Source organism: Loxodonta africana, chromosome 20, assembly GCF_030014295.1.
Source record: "Loxodonta africana isolate mLoxAfr1 chromosome 20, mLoxAfr1.hap2, whole genome shotgun sequence".
Taxonomy (NCBI): Eukaryota; Metazoa; Chordata; class Mammalia; order Proboscidea; family Elephantidae; genus Loxodonta; species Loxodonta africana.
This window is the reverse complement of record NC_087361.1, coordinates 67,799,152-67,813,645: the sequence shown is the minus strand read 5'-3', so window position 1 is coordinate 67,813,645 and position 14,494 is coordinate 67,799,152. Positions and strand designations below refer to the sequence as shown.

The 14,494-nt window shown below is 40.8% G+C and overlaps 1 protein-coding gene across 11 annotated transcripts in view; it reads left to right on the top strand.

The window, feature by feature from the left end:
• SRGAP2 (SLIT-ROBO Rho GTPase activating protein 2) overlaps positions 1 to 14,494 on the top strand; it is a 299,295-nt gene that overhangs the window by 254,488 nt on the left and 30,313 nt on the right. The window lies entirely within an intron of this gene.

Sequence of the window (14,494 nt, the reverse complement as noted above, 5' to 3'; positions counted from 1 at the left end):
GAGTAAGTACAGTTGGCGCTGTGTGGTGGCGGTAGGTTTGCCATCACTCACTGTCTTTGCACGTGTGGGTATCTCCCACTGTACGGTCTTGACACTTTTATAACATTGATCTTCTGCATCAGACTGGCTTGAAAACAGCTCCTTGTCTAACACTGTGATGATTCCTGATAGCATTAATTTTTTGTTCTGGTTTGGTCTCATTCGATTCAACTTCCCCAGGAGCTCAGTTAACGGTCTTAGAGCTGTGGCCAACATTCAAGAGTCTGTAGGGCTGGCCTTCTCCTACCTAAGTCAAGTCACACCATCTTCTGCTGGCACAAAGCTGAATCTCATAAACTCCATCCCTCACCAGCTACTGGTCTGGTTGGATAGAATTTACAAATGGAGATAAAATGCGAGAGAATTGATTTTTGCAAGTGTCAGAGTGTTTAGAAAGCACGGATATCTGAGATCAAGCCATGGGGATTTCTAGGAGTTGGGCATCAAAAATTGTGTTTAGGTGCTGCCCTGTCTGGCAATAGGAAAAGGGACAGAATAACTTCACTGGAGTTAGGGAAGATGCAGATGATTGCTGGTCTGAATTCAGAGACAGCCATTCTCTCTCCTCTTGCCTTTGTCTTCCCCACAAACTGGGACATTGGTGGGGTTCATTTTTGCAACAGTAATTGTTTTAGTATGCTTATGACTTATCTCATTCTAATCAGCTACAATTTTTAAGCTTATTTCTATTTACTTGAAGTAACAACATTGTATATCACTATTGAACAGTCAACAAATATTTATCAAGCTCTTTGGAAACCCTGGCGGCGTAGTGGTTAAGTGCTACGGCTGCTAACCAAAGGGTTGGCCGTTCGGACCCACCAGGAGCCTCTTGGAAACTCTGTGGGGCAGTTCTACTCTGTCTTGTAGGGTCGCTATGAGTCGGAATAGACTTGACGGCACTGGGTTTGGTTTCAGTTAATCAATGCCAGACACTGCCCATCGCCAAGCGCAGGAAAGCAAAAATGGGTAATACTCTCTTTACACAGCTTTGTGATACAATTGAGAGAAAATAAATAAGCATGTAAGTAGTTAAATAAAAAGAGATAAGCTGTAGTAATTCAGAATAGCAATGTAAGTAATTCCACAAAATAGTAATGATAAATGGTCAAGCAGTTGGCAAAGATAAGTTCAAACAGAGTTCAGGGGAGGAAGAATTACTTGTGCCTAAAGGGGCCCTGGTGGCACAGTGGTTAAGAGCTCGGCTGCTAACCAAAACATCGGCAGTTCAAATCCACCAGCCACTTCTTAGAAACCCCATAGGACAGTTCTACTCTGTCCTGTACGGTTGCTGTCAGTCAGAATTGACTCAACGGCAACACGTTTTGTTTTGTTTTGGCTTAAAGGACAATAGGAAGAAGAGAATTTGAACTCCTGTTTATTGATCCATGCATTTCATTCATTAACTTATTCATTCAACAAATATGTATTATATATTATGTGCCATGAAGAAAACATTTCTGCCTTCACGGACCTTATGTTCCCCTGAAGGACAGACAAACACAATCAGTTCGTTAGTGGATAAATAAGTTACTGTACAGTATGTCAGGTGTTGGTGAGTGTCATGCAGGAAAACAAAACTGGGTAAAGGACTGGGGAGGGGACATTGTTTTCAATGGGTTGTTCAGGAGAAAGTCCTCTCCAGAAGGCGGCATTTGAGCAGAGCCCTGCAGGAAGCGAGGGCATCTGAGGAAGAGTGTTTCGTGGAGAGGGAACCTCAAGTGCAGGGACCCTGAACAGGGCGTGTGCTTGGCTTGTGCAAGGAGCAGCAGGCAGGAGGCCAGCGTGGAGAGCAAAGTGAGCTCCAAGGAGAGTGACAGGAGATGAAGCAGGACCTAGGCTCTTAGGGCTAGGTGGCCCTTGTCAGCGAACGTAGGTGCTTGGCTTTTATTCTGAGTGAGATGGGAAGCTGCTGGAGAATTTTGAATGAACAGTGGTCTTTGTAAGGGATCCTTGGCTACTGCGTGGAGATGAGACCATACAGAGGCGAGAGAGGAAGCAGGCAGAGCAGGTGGGAGGCTTGTGCAGCAGCCCAGGGAAGACAGGCCGGTGGCTTGGACCAGGACCTTAGCCGTGGAGGAGGTGAGGCTTGCACAGGTTCCAGATACTGTGTCTTAAATGTACCTGTGCCTGTTCCTGTACAGGCACAGTATGTGAGGAGACAGAAAAGTAGCACATAGTAGCTGTTCAAAAAACATTTGTTCAGCTAAGTTTAGTTTTTTCCCACATAAGAGTTCAGTGTATTCTACACTCCCTAAAAATTATGGTTAAAAATTTTGTGCGTGTACATTTAATGGCAATAGAGTCTATAACCTCAAAAGGGCCCCTGGCCACAAAATGCTGGGAATTGTCACATCTTTACTATCTTCACATCCCCTGGAAAGTAGATAGTATGGTCTCCATTTTATAGATGAGAAAGCCAAGGCTGGTTTGTAAATAAATGGTGGATCAGGGTGACCCAGGAACACTTAAAGGAAGGCAAGGGATGTCAGGAACAACTGAGACTGAGTCATGATTTAAAAGCATTTTCCTGAGGAAGGGTGCACAGTGATGTGAGTGGGAGGCGGCTGTTGGAGCAGTCATCTCAGAAGTTCTCTAGGAGAGCAACTTGTAGCAACAGACAGATCCAGCACAAAATGGAAGGGCTTGTGCCATTTCCAAATAATTTATCCAAGTAGAATCAGTTTTATGTTTTTTTGTTACTGTGTGTGCTAAGTAAAAAAAGTATATATGTGTGAGAACCCTGTTACTTTCTGGAAACTGACTCTTCATTGATTCATTTCCTTCTTTAGGATCATCAGATCAGGTGCTCTAAAGAGTCTGTCTGTTGAGTAAGAACACACAGTGGTCCTTCTAAAGCATAGGTTCTTTTTTTTTCTTTTTCTTTTTTCTAGCTTCTTTTTTATAATTTGTTTCATTTTTGTTGTTATTGAGAATATACACAGTAGCACGTACACCAATTTAACAGTTTCTGCATGCACAATTCAGTGACATTCATTACATTCTTCAGAGTTGTAAAACCGTTCTCACCCTTCTTTTCTGAGCCGTTCTTCCTCCGTTAATATAAACTTACTAGGTTCTTGAGGGGAAGTAGAAATCAGACCAAAAACGAGTTCTGAGCTCTGTGTGTCTCAGGCCTGCTGCCTGATCTCCAGTCAGCTCAATGTCTGATGGGCTGTAGAAGCTGTTCCTTAATAGTCTAACCCTCCAAGAAGTACAAAAATGGCTGTCTCTTATGAAGCTGGTACAGTAGACTTGACTGACTAGAACACCCTGAGTAGTCTGGTCCCTGAGGTGACATTTCCTTATATTAAAACTGCATTTTTGACAAGTCATTGAGTGTGTGGCTGTTTCTCTGAGAACACTTGCTGTTTACATCCTATGTTTGAACAACATTATCTGCCTGTTATATCCCATTGGTAACTGATATGATACTATTACATTGGTACTAATGGGTTTGTAATGTTGCCTGCTATCCTGTGAGGAATATTCTAGAGATTCCCATAGAGGAGCAGACAACTTAACTCCTATTACAAGCCAGGTAATTACATTCTCCCAGCTTAATGTTGTTTCATTTGGATTCAGGATTTCAGTCCTGCACTGCATGGTTTACCTCCAAAGGATTAGCTGAAGAGTCCAGCTGCTGCCTCACCGAGATGGTAGCCCTGAAACAGTGGGCAAAATGTAACATTGTTATATTTCATTTTCCTAAAAATAAGTTCATTTTAGATTTCTGAGGCTTGTCAAGGCTTTTGAAGGATTATACCTGAAGAGCAGGGTTTTGACAGAATGCCCAAGATTGAGACTCAGGTCTCCTGAGAGAGGCTGGGCAGTCTTGAGGCGATCAGTGCTCATGCTAGTTCAGTCCGACCCCAGACCCAGAGCTAACGGGTGGTTTTCTTACCTGTATTGCAGTTGCGTCTGTGGTGTCTCTAACCGTATCCCTGTTCAGACTAACAACTGTGGTCTCTGCCCTCTCTGTGTGTTCATTCTGGTAGACCCCACAAGCCTGGAACGGGCAGCCAAGCCTTGAGAAGCAAGTGCAGGATTACAGTCTGAAGGCCTGGGTTTGAGTCCTGGCTCTGGTCCTTTTGTGTGTATGTGTGTGTGCTTTAGATGAAAGTTTGCAGCACAAATTAGTTTTTCATTCAACAATTAATATACATTGTTTTGTGACACTGGTTGCAATCCTTGTGATGTGTCAATGCTTTCCCCTTCTCTACCCCGGTTCCCATTTGGTCTCAGATACATGATTGAGCTACCAAGCAGTTCCTCACCTGTGTTATTGTTTGTTTTATGTTGTTGATGTTAGATACCAATGAGTCAGTTTCGACTCAGATCAACTCTTGTGTATAACAAACACTGCCCAGTCCTATGCCATCCTCACAATTGTTGTTATGTTTGAGCCTATTTTTGCAGCAACTGTGTCAGTCCATCTTGTTGAGGATCTTCCTCTTTTCCGTTGACTCTCTACTTTACCAAGCATGATGTCCTTCTCCAGGGCCTAATCGCTTCTGATGACATGTCTAAAGTACGTGCGATGAAGCCTCATAATCCTCACTTTGGCTGTATTTCTTCCAAGACAGACATGTTTGTTCGTCCATCCATGGTATATTCAATATTCTTCACCAACACCGTAATTCAAAGGCATCAGTTCTTGCCGGTCTTCCTTATTTGTTGTCCAGCTTTCATGTGCATATGAGGCAATTGAAAATATCATGGCTTGGGTCAGGCGTGCCTTAGTCCTCAGAGTGACATCTTTGCTTTTTAACACTTCAAAGAGGCCTTTTGCAACAGATTTGCCCAGTACAATATGTTGACTGCTGCTTCCATGGGGGTCAATTGTAGATTCAAGTAAAATGAAATCCTTGACAATGTCGGTCTTTCCCCATTTATCATAATGTTACTTGTTGGTCCAGTTGTGAGGATTTTTATCTTCTTTATGTCAAAGTGTAATCCATATTGAAGGTTGTAGTCTTTGATCTTCATCGGTGAATGCTTCAAGTCTTCTTTGCTTTCAGCAAGGAAGGTTGTGTCATCTGCATATTGCAGGTTGTTGATGAGTCTTCCACCAATCCTGATGCCACATTCTTCTTCATATAGTCCAGCTTCCATTTTATAGACCTCTCTAATCTTTGGCTGAAGGGTGAGCTTTGGGAGTGACTTCAGATCTGAGTTAAAAGGATGCCTGGGGCCCATATGCTCAAGGTTCCTACAGTCTCTGGTAGACCAGTAAGTCTGGTCGCGTGTGTGTGTGTGTGTGTGTGTGTGTGTGTGTGTGTGTGTGTGGTGTGTGTGTGTGTGAGAGAGAGAGAGAGAATTTGTGTGTGTGAGAGAGAAAAAGAGAGAGAGAATTTGTTTTGTTCTACATTTTTCTCCCACTTTGTTCTGGGCTCAGGCTGGTGGAGGGTGTGGTACTTGTGGCCCATTAGTCCTATGGGCTAGTATTTCTCTTGTATCTTTGGTTTTCTTCATTCTCCTTTGCTCCAGGCAGGACAGGACCAGTAGATGTATCTTAGATGACTGCTTGCAAGCTTTTAAGACCCCAGAAACTACTTACCAAAGTCAGATGTAGAACATTTTCTTTATGGACTGCATTATGCCAGTTGACCTAGTTGTCCCCAAGCAGTTCCAATCTCCCCGAAACCTTTCCAACATTTGTTATTTTCTGTTTTTGCTTGTTTGTTTAGTACCAGGAATGTCAGGGTGGGGTGGTATCTCATTGCAGTTTTGATTTGCATTTCTCTAATGGTTAATGGTGGCAACAATTTCTTCACGTGTCTGTTAGGCACCTGAATGCCTTCTTTGCTGAAGTGTCTGTTCATATCCTTTGCCCATTTTTTAACTGGATTATTTGTCTCTTTGTTGTTGAGACGTTACAGTGTCTTACACATTTTAAGAGATTAGACCCTTGTCAGATATGTCATAGCCAAAAATTTTTCCCAGCCTGTAGGTTCTCTTTTTACTTTTTGATGAAGCCTTTTGATAAGCATAAGTGTTTAATTTTTAGGAGCTCCCAGTTATCTAGTTTCTCTTCTGGTGTTTGTGCATTGTTAACTATGGTTTGTATCCTATTTATGCCGTATGTTAGGGCCCCTACTGTTGACCCTATTTTTATTTTAATGATCTTTATAGGATTTGGTTTTATATTTAGGTCTTTGATACATTTTGAATTAATTTTTGTATATGATGTAAGTTATGGGTCCTGATTCATTTATTTACAGACGAATATCCAGTTTTGCCAGTACTATTTGTTAAAAAGACTGTCTTTTCCCCCATTTAATGGATTTTGGGCCTTTGTCAAAGATACGCTGACCGTGGGTGGATGGATTTACATCTGGGTTCTTAATTCTGTTCCTTTGGTCTGTGTGTCTGGTTATTTTGTCCATCTTACTAAAGAATAGTGTTGATATTTGGATTGGGATTATTATATCTGTTGATCGCTTTGTGTAGAATTGACATTTTCACAATGTTGGATCTTCCTGTGTGTGAGCATGGTATGTTTTTCCATGTAGGTAGGTCTCTTGGTTTCTTGCAATAGTGTTTTGTGGTTTTCTTTGTGTAAGTCTTTTATGTCCCTGGTTAGATTTATTCCTAAGTATTTTATTTTTTTAGGAAACCCTGGTTTAGGAAACCCTGGTGGCATACTGGTTAAGAGTTCAGCTGCTAATCTACCAGGTGCTACTTGGAAACCCTATGGGGCAGTTCTACTTTGTCATATCGCTGGAATCAACTCTATAGCAACGGGTTTATTATAAATGGTATTGTTTTCCTGATTTCCTTTTTGTAGTTTTCTTTGTTGGCATGTAGGAATCCAACTGATTTTTATGTGTTGATCTTGTATCCTGCTACTCTGCTGAATCTTTCTATTAGTACCAGTAATTTTTTTGTGGAATCTTTAGGGTTCTCAATGTATGGTACATCATCTGTGAATAGGGATAGTTTTACTTTTTCCTTACCAATTTGGATGCCTTTTATTTCTTTTTCTTGCCTTATTGCTCTAGCTAGAACTTGCAGCACAATGTTAAATAGGAATAGTGATAAAGGGTGTCCTTGTCTTGTTCCCATTCTTAGGAGGAATGCCTTTAGCCTCTGTTGAGAATGATGCTGCCTGCTGGTTTTGTATAGATGCCCTTTATTATGTTGAAGAATTTCCCTTCTATTCCTATTTTGTTGCGAGTTTTTATCAGGAATGGTGTTGAACTTCAGAAATCTCTTTTCTGTGTAAATTAAAGTTATCGCGTGATTCTTGTATTCTATTTATGTGATGGATTACATTGATCGATTTTCTAATGTTGAACCATCCTTGCATAGCTAATATGAACCTCACCTGGTTGTGGTGTATTTTTTTTTTTTTTTACATGATGCTTAATTCTATTGGCTAGAATTTTGTTGAGAATTTTTGGATCTATATTCATGAGAGATATTGGTCTGTAATTTTCTTTTTTGTGTGGTGTCTTTGCATGGTTTTAGTATCAGGGTTATGGTGGCTTCATAGAATGAATTCAGAAGTATTCCTTCCTTTTCTATGTTTTGAAATAGTTTGAGTAGTACTGGTATGAACTCTTCTCTGAATGTCTGGAAGAATACTCTGGTGAAGCCATCCAGGTCAGGACTTTTTTGTTGTTGTTTTTTGGAGTTTTTTTAATTACCTTTTCAATCTCATCTCTTCTCATGAGTCTGTTCAGATTTTCTACTTCAGTTTGTGTTAGTATAGGTAGGTAATGTGTTTTTAAAAATTTGTCCATTTCCTCTATGATTTCAAATTTGTTGGAGTACAGTTTTTCATAGTACTCTGTTATGACCCTTTTTATTTCAGTTGGGTCAGTTGTAATGTTCCACATCTCATTTCTTACTTGGGTTATTTGCATCCTCTCCTGTTTTTCTTTTGTCAGTTTGGCCAGTGGTTTGTCAGTTTTGCTGATCTTTTCAAAGAACCAACTTTTGTTCTTGTTGATTCTTTCTATTGTTTTTCTGTTCTCTATTTAATTTATTTCTGTTATAATATTAATTATTTCCTTTCTTCTGTGACCATGGGCTTCTTTTGCTGTTCTCTATTTGTTCGAGTTTAGAACTAATTTTTTTATTTTGACCCTTTCTTCTTTTTTAGTATGTTCGTGTATTGCTGTAAATTGCTGTGTCCCAAAGGTTTTGGTGTGATGTGTTTTCATTCTCATTTGATTCTATGAATTTTTTATTCCATCTTTGATTTTTTCTATTACCCAATGGTTTTTAAGCAAGTTTATTCAGTTTCCATGTTTGCTTTTTTTTTTTTTTCCTTGCCCTTCCTGTTATTAATTTCTACTTTTATGGCATTGTGATTACAGAAGATGCTTTGTATTATCTCAGTGTTTTGGATTTTGTTGAGGGTTGCTCTGTTGCCTAAAATGTGGTCTATTCTGGAGGATGTCCCCTATGTGTTGGAAAAGAATGTATACTTTACTGCTGTTAGGTGGAGTGTTCTACATATATGTCTATGAGGTCAAGTTAGGAAACCCTGGTGGTGTAGTGGTTAAGTGCTACATCTGCTAACCGAAGGGTCGGCAGTTCGAATCTGCCAGGTGCTCCTTGGAAACTCTGTGGGGCAGTTCTACTCTGTCCTTTAGGGTTGCTATGAGTCGGAATCGACTCGACAGCACTGGGTTTGGCTTGGTTTTTTTGGAGGTCAAGTTGGTTGATTGTGGCATTTAGATCATCTGTATCTTTGTTGACTTTTTTTCTAGATGTTCTGTCCTTTACCAAGAGATGTGTCTTGAAATCTCCTACTATTTTTGTGAAACAATTTCTCTTTTCAGTGCTATTAAGAGTTTGCTTTATGTATTTTGAACCTCTGTTATTGGGTACATAGATATTTATTAAGGTTATATCTTCTTGGTGGGTTGTCCCTTTAATCATTATATAATATCCTTCCTTGTCTTTTATGGTGAATTTTGCCTTATAATCTATTTTATCTGAGGTAGTATTGCCACTGCTGCACTTTTTGGGTTGCTCTTTGCTTGATATATTTTTTTCCATCCTTTGATTTTTAATATATTTATATCTTTGTGTCAAATGTGTGTCTCTTGTAGACAGTATATTGATGGGTCATGTTTTTTTTTTATCCATTCTGTCACTCTCTGTCTCTTTATTTTATAAAGCTGCTTACATTCGGTGTGATTATCGGTAGCTGTGAGTTTATTGCTGTTATTTATTTTTGTGGTGTTGACATTTTCTTTGTTCCTGTTGCTTTCATGTGCTGAGTTCCTTTTAGGAAACCCTGGTGGCATAGTGGTTAAGTGCTACGGCTGCTGACCAAGAGGTCGGCAGTTCGAATCCACAGGCACTCCTTGGAAACTCTGTGGGGCAGTTCTACTCTGTCCCATAGGGTCGCTATGAGTCGGAATCGACTCGACAGCAGTGGGTTTGGGTTGGGAGTTCCTTTTGTTTGTGGCGTTTCTTTCACTATTATAGATTTTATTATAGATTTTGTGTCTATTGAGTCTTTATATTTTTCTTCTTTTTTGTTTGGATGAGTAAGTTTGTTAACTTTCTTTGTGGCTACCTTGAAATTTACCCTTCTAATTTTGGACCAGTCTTTTATTACTTGATATCATCTTGACATCCACTCCATTTGAAAGTTCTGTACCTACACCATTTAGTCCCCCTTTAACTGTTCTGATGCTGTTGTCATTTATAGATTGGTGTCTCTGGTTCCCTGTTTTAAATCTTTTATTATTATTATTTTTTAATCCTTGAAAACTCATTACCTAGGTTGATACCTGCCTGATGCTGCCCTGTGTCCTAGACTCAGGTTGTTGTCTGATGATGTTGTTTCTCTAATGGAAGGACTCCTTTTAATATTTCTTGTAAGTTTGGTTTGGTTTTTATGAATTCCCTTAATTCCTATTTATCTGGAGATATCCTAACTTTACCGTTTGATTTGAGAGAGAATTTTTCAGGATTTTTTCTTTCTATGTTTTATATATGTCATCTTCTTACCTTCTTGCCTGCATAGTTTCTGCCAAATAACCAGAGCTTAGTTGTATTGTTTCCCCTTTGTGTCTTTTCACTTTTCTTGAGTTGCCCTCAGAATTCTTTCTTTGTCTTTGGTTTTGGCAAGTGTGATTATGATATGTTTTGGTGACTTTCTTTTGGGGTCTGTTTGAGCTTCTTAGATGGTCATCTTTTTGTCTTTTATATTTGGCAAGTTTTCTGCCAGCAAATCTTCAACAATCCTTCTGTGTTTTGCTCCCCGTCTTCCAGAACTCTGTTCACGTGCAAGTTTTTGCCCTTGATTGTGTATTCCCACATAATTCTTACTTCGTTTTTTTCTCTGATTTTTCTCACAGTGGTGTCAATAGATCTGTCTTCAATTTTGCTGATTCTGTCCACCATTGTTTCAAATTTGCGCCTAAACCATCTGTTGAGTTGTCCATACCTGAAATTTTGTTGTTTTTCATTTGAATTTCTAGTTGCTGCTTTTGTATGATTTCTAATTGTTTATTTACTTTCATGTTTTGTCCTTATATTATTTTCCTGAATTCTTCTATTGCTTTATCTGTGTTTTCCTTGATTTTGGCTATGTTTTGATTGGTTTTGTCTGTGTTTTCCATTATTGCATCTGTATTTTCCTGAGCTTTGTCTATGTTTTCCTTGATCTCTTTTCTAATCTCTTGGAGAGCCCTGAATATTAGATTTTTGAATTCTATGTCAGGTAGTTCCAGTGCCTTTTGGTCTACCTTAAGGCCATCTGATGCTTTATTTTGGTCACTTGCTGGAGCCATCTTGTCCTGCTTTTTTATGTGTTGATATTGTCTGCTGTCTCTGAGACATTTAGGTATTATGTTCCTTATTTATAGATTATAAGTTTATTTGTTTCATCTTGCTTTTTTGTTTTGTTTTGACATGTCTATGTGGGCCAGGTGTGCTTTGTTCCTTGCTTGTCTGTGGGCATAATAGCTCTTACTACCTTGTGTGAATGGGAAGCACTGGTTGCTTAGCTATGATGCAGCAGGGGCAGGGGGGAGTAAGGGTATGGGGCTGGATCATTTGTTGCTGTGCAGCGGGATGGAGCCTGTGGGGCAGGGTGTGGCACAAGGCCTGTTCCGCTTGGCCACAGCACAGCTCGCCAGAGCCAGCAGGGTGGGGTTTGGTGCAGGTCCGGTACTGCTGTGCCACGGTACAGTGGTGTAGAGCCAGCACAGAGGGAAGATGGCTCTGGTTCTTATACCTACATAACCTAAGGCTGGTCATAACTCATCAGTCCCCTCATCTTGAGAAGGGTAACCCCTATCTTACATGGCTCCTGTGAGGACCAGATGATTTGTTTCTATCAAAGTATTTGTTAACAGCAAAGCACTATATGAGAATTGTTTTTGTTTGTTTTCTTGTGGCTGAGAGTATATAGCAGACCAAATGGTCAACAATTACTTTAAAGGAAAGATGAAAGGGTAAGGGGTCAGGGAAACCAGATTACTAAAAGCAAACATCCAGAGGGAATTAATGAGACTGTTAAAACGTTGTGAAAAATGTAACCAATGTCTCTGAACAATATGTATAATAATTTTAAATGGGAACCTAACGTGCTATGTAAACTTTCACCAAGAACACAATAAAATATTATTTTAAAATGTTTTTTTATATGTATATAAAACAAAATATATACCTATTTGACATTTTTTGCATGTACAGTTCAGTGACACTGATCGTGCTTATCACGTTGTGCAACAATCACCACCACCTACTTCCAAATTATTCCACTGCTGTTAGCAAAAACTCAGTACCCTTTAAACAAAGACTCTGTCTTCTCCCTCCTTCCCACCCCTGGTAACCACTAATAAACTTTGGTCTCTATACACTTGCCTATTCTAGATATTTCAGACTTATTGCACTCAGCATAATGTTCTCAAAATTCATCCATACTGTAGCATGTGTCTCAGAACTTCATTCTTTTTTATGGTTGAATAATATTCCATTGTATGTATGTACCACATTTTGCTTATCCATGCATGTGTTGATGGACAATTGGGTTGTTTCCACCTTTTGGCTATCTTGAAAAGTGCTGCAGTCAACACTGGTGTACCAGATTCCGTTTGTATTCCTGCTTTCAATTCATTTGGATGTATACCTAGTGTCTTAGTTATTTAGTACTGCTAAAACAGAAATACTACAAGTGGATGGCTTCAACAAAGAGAAATTTATTCTTTCATAGTCTGGGAGGCTAGAAGTCCGAATTCAGAGTGCCAGCTCCAGGGCAAGGAGTGCTCTCTCTGCCAGCTCTGGGGGAAGGTGCTTGTCATCAATCTTCCATTGGTCTAGGAGCTTCTCAGCTCAGGGACCCCAGGCCCAAAGGATGAGCTTGCTTCTGACTCTTCTTGCTTGGTGGTAATGAGGCCCCCCTCCTCTCTGCTCGGTCTCTCTTTTATATCTCAAAAGAGGTTGACTCAAGATACAACCTAATCCTATAGATTGAATCCTGCCTCATTAACATAACTGCCTCTAATTGTGACTCATTAACATCTTAGAAGTTAGGATTTACAACACATAGGATAATTACATCAGATCACAAAATGGTGGACAACCACACAATACTGGGAATCATGGCTTAGCCAAGTTGACATACATTTTGGGGGAATATAATTCAATCCACACATTCTTTCCTTTGACCTCTAAAAATTCATGTCCTTGCCATATGTAAAACACTTTCACCCCATAATATCCCAAAAGTCTTAAATCAACTCCAAGTCCAAATTCCATCTTCAGCAAAATTCCTCTTCATCTGAAAAATCTAGAATACAAGTTTGCTGCTTCCAGAGTACAATGGTGAAACAGGCACAAGCTAGACATTTCCGTTACAAATGGGAGGAACTGGAGGGAAAAAGGGATAACAGGCACCAAGCAAGTCAGCAGAACACATTATCCTGTGTGCTCTGAGACCACTTAAGCAGTGGCCCTGCCCTCCAGACTATGGGTGTTAGCCACACTCTCCAGATTCTGGGTGGAGGTTCCTCAGCCCTGGGTTTCAGTTCCACCTTCCAGGCCCACCGGAATGGCAACTTTGCTCCGTTGCATTTCGGCAGCCCCATTCTCCTAGCTCATCTGAGTAGCAGCTTAACCTCCTCAGGCGTAACAGGCCCCATTTTTCTGCCCCTTGGATATGGCAGCCCCACCCCCTCAGCTTTGGGCAGCAGATCTGGCCCTATCCCTCTGGAACTCATGAAAGGCAGCCCCACACTCCAGAACCACGTAGGTGGAGATCTGATGCTTTGAAACCTAGGAGGCTGTGGCCCTACCCTTTGAAGCCCCAGAAGCCATAGTTCCACCCTTTGAGGTCCCAGAGGTCATGGCCCTACTCTTTGAGACTAAGGCAGCTCTGCTTCCCATGTTCCTTGTCTCTTCAGCTTGCTTCCTAGTTCCTTGGCCTCTCAGCCCCTCGGGCCTTGCCACCTGAGTCTGCCCTGTGGGGGCAAGTGTTCTAAAGCTCTGTAGCTCCACCAATAAGTGCTTTAAGGCAGTCCACTCCACCAGTAAACCTTGGCTGAAAGGCACTCAGCTCTCCCACTCCGTGGTTCAGCTCCAGCACTCTTGTATTGGCCTTCTGGTTCTGCTGCTGCCGTTTCTCTGCTGCTGCTTCTCACTGTCTGCACTGTCTACAGTGTTACATTTCCCCCCTCTTCCTCCTCAGGCCTCACGGGAATTTTCTGATGTCCATAATTTCACCAACAGTCTCTTCGAAGCAATCTAGGCTTTTACTGTTAGGCACTTTAAAACTCTTCCAGCTTCTACCATTCAGTTTCAAAACTGCTTTTACATTTTAGGTATCTGTTAGAGCAGCATCCCACTGTTCCAGTACCAGATTCTGTCTTAGTTATCTAGTGCTGCTATAATAGAAGTGCCACAAGTGGATGGCTTTAACAAACAGAAATTTATTCTCTCACAGTCTAAGAGGTTAGAAGTTCAAATACAGGGTGCCAGCTTCAGGAGAAGCCTTTCTCTCTCTGTCGGCTCTGGGGGAAGGTCCTTGTTCTCAATCTTCCTCTGGTCTAGGAGCTTCTCAGCACAGGGTCCCCTGGTCCAAAGGATGTGCACTCTCCTGGCTCTTCTTGCTTGGTGGTAATGAGGTCCCCCTCCTCTCTGCTTGATTCTCTTCTATATCTCAAAAGAGATTAACTCAAAATACACCCTAATCCTGTAGGTTGAGTCCTTCCTCATTAGCATAACTGCCTCTAATCTAGCCTCATTAACATCATAAAAACCCATTGTTGTAGAGGGGATTCAGACTCATAGCGGCCCTGACCCTGTAGGACAGAGTAGAACTGCTCTATAGAGTTTCCAGTGAGCCCCTGGTGGATTCAAACTCCCAATCTTTTAGTTAGCAGTCATAGCTCTTAACCACTATGCCACCAGGGTTCCCATTAACATTGTAGTTAACGTCATAGCGGTTAGGATTTATAACACATAGTATAATCACATCAGA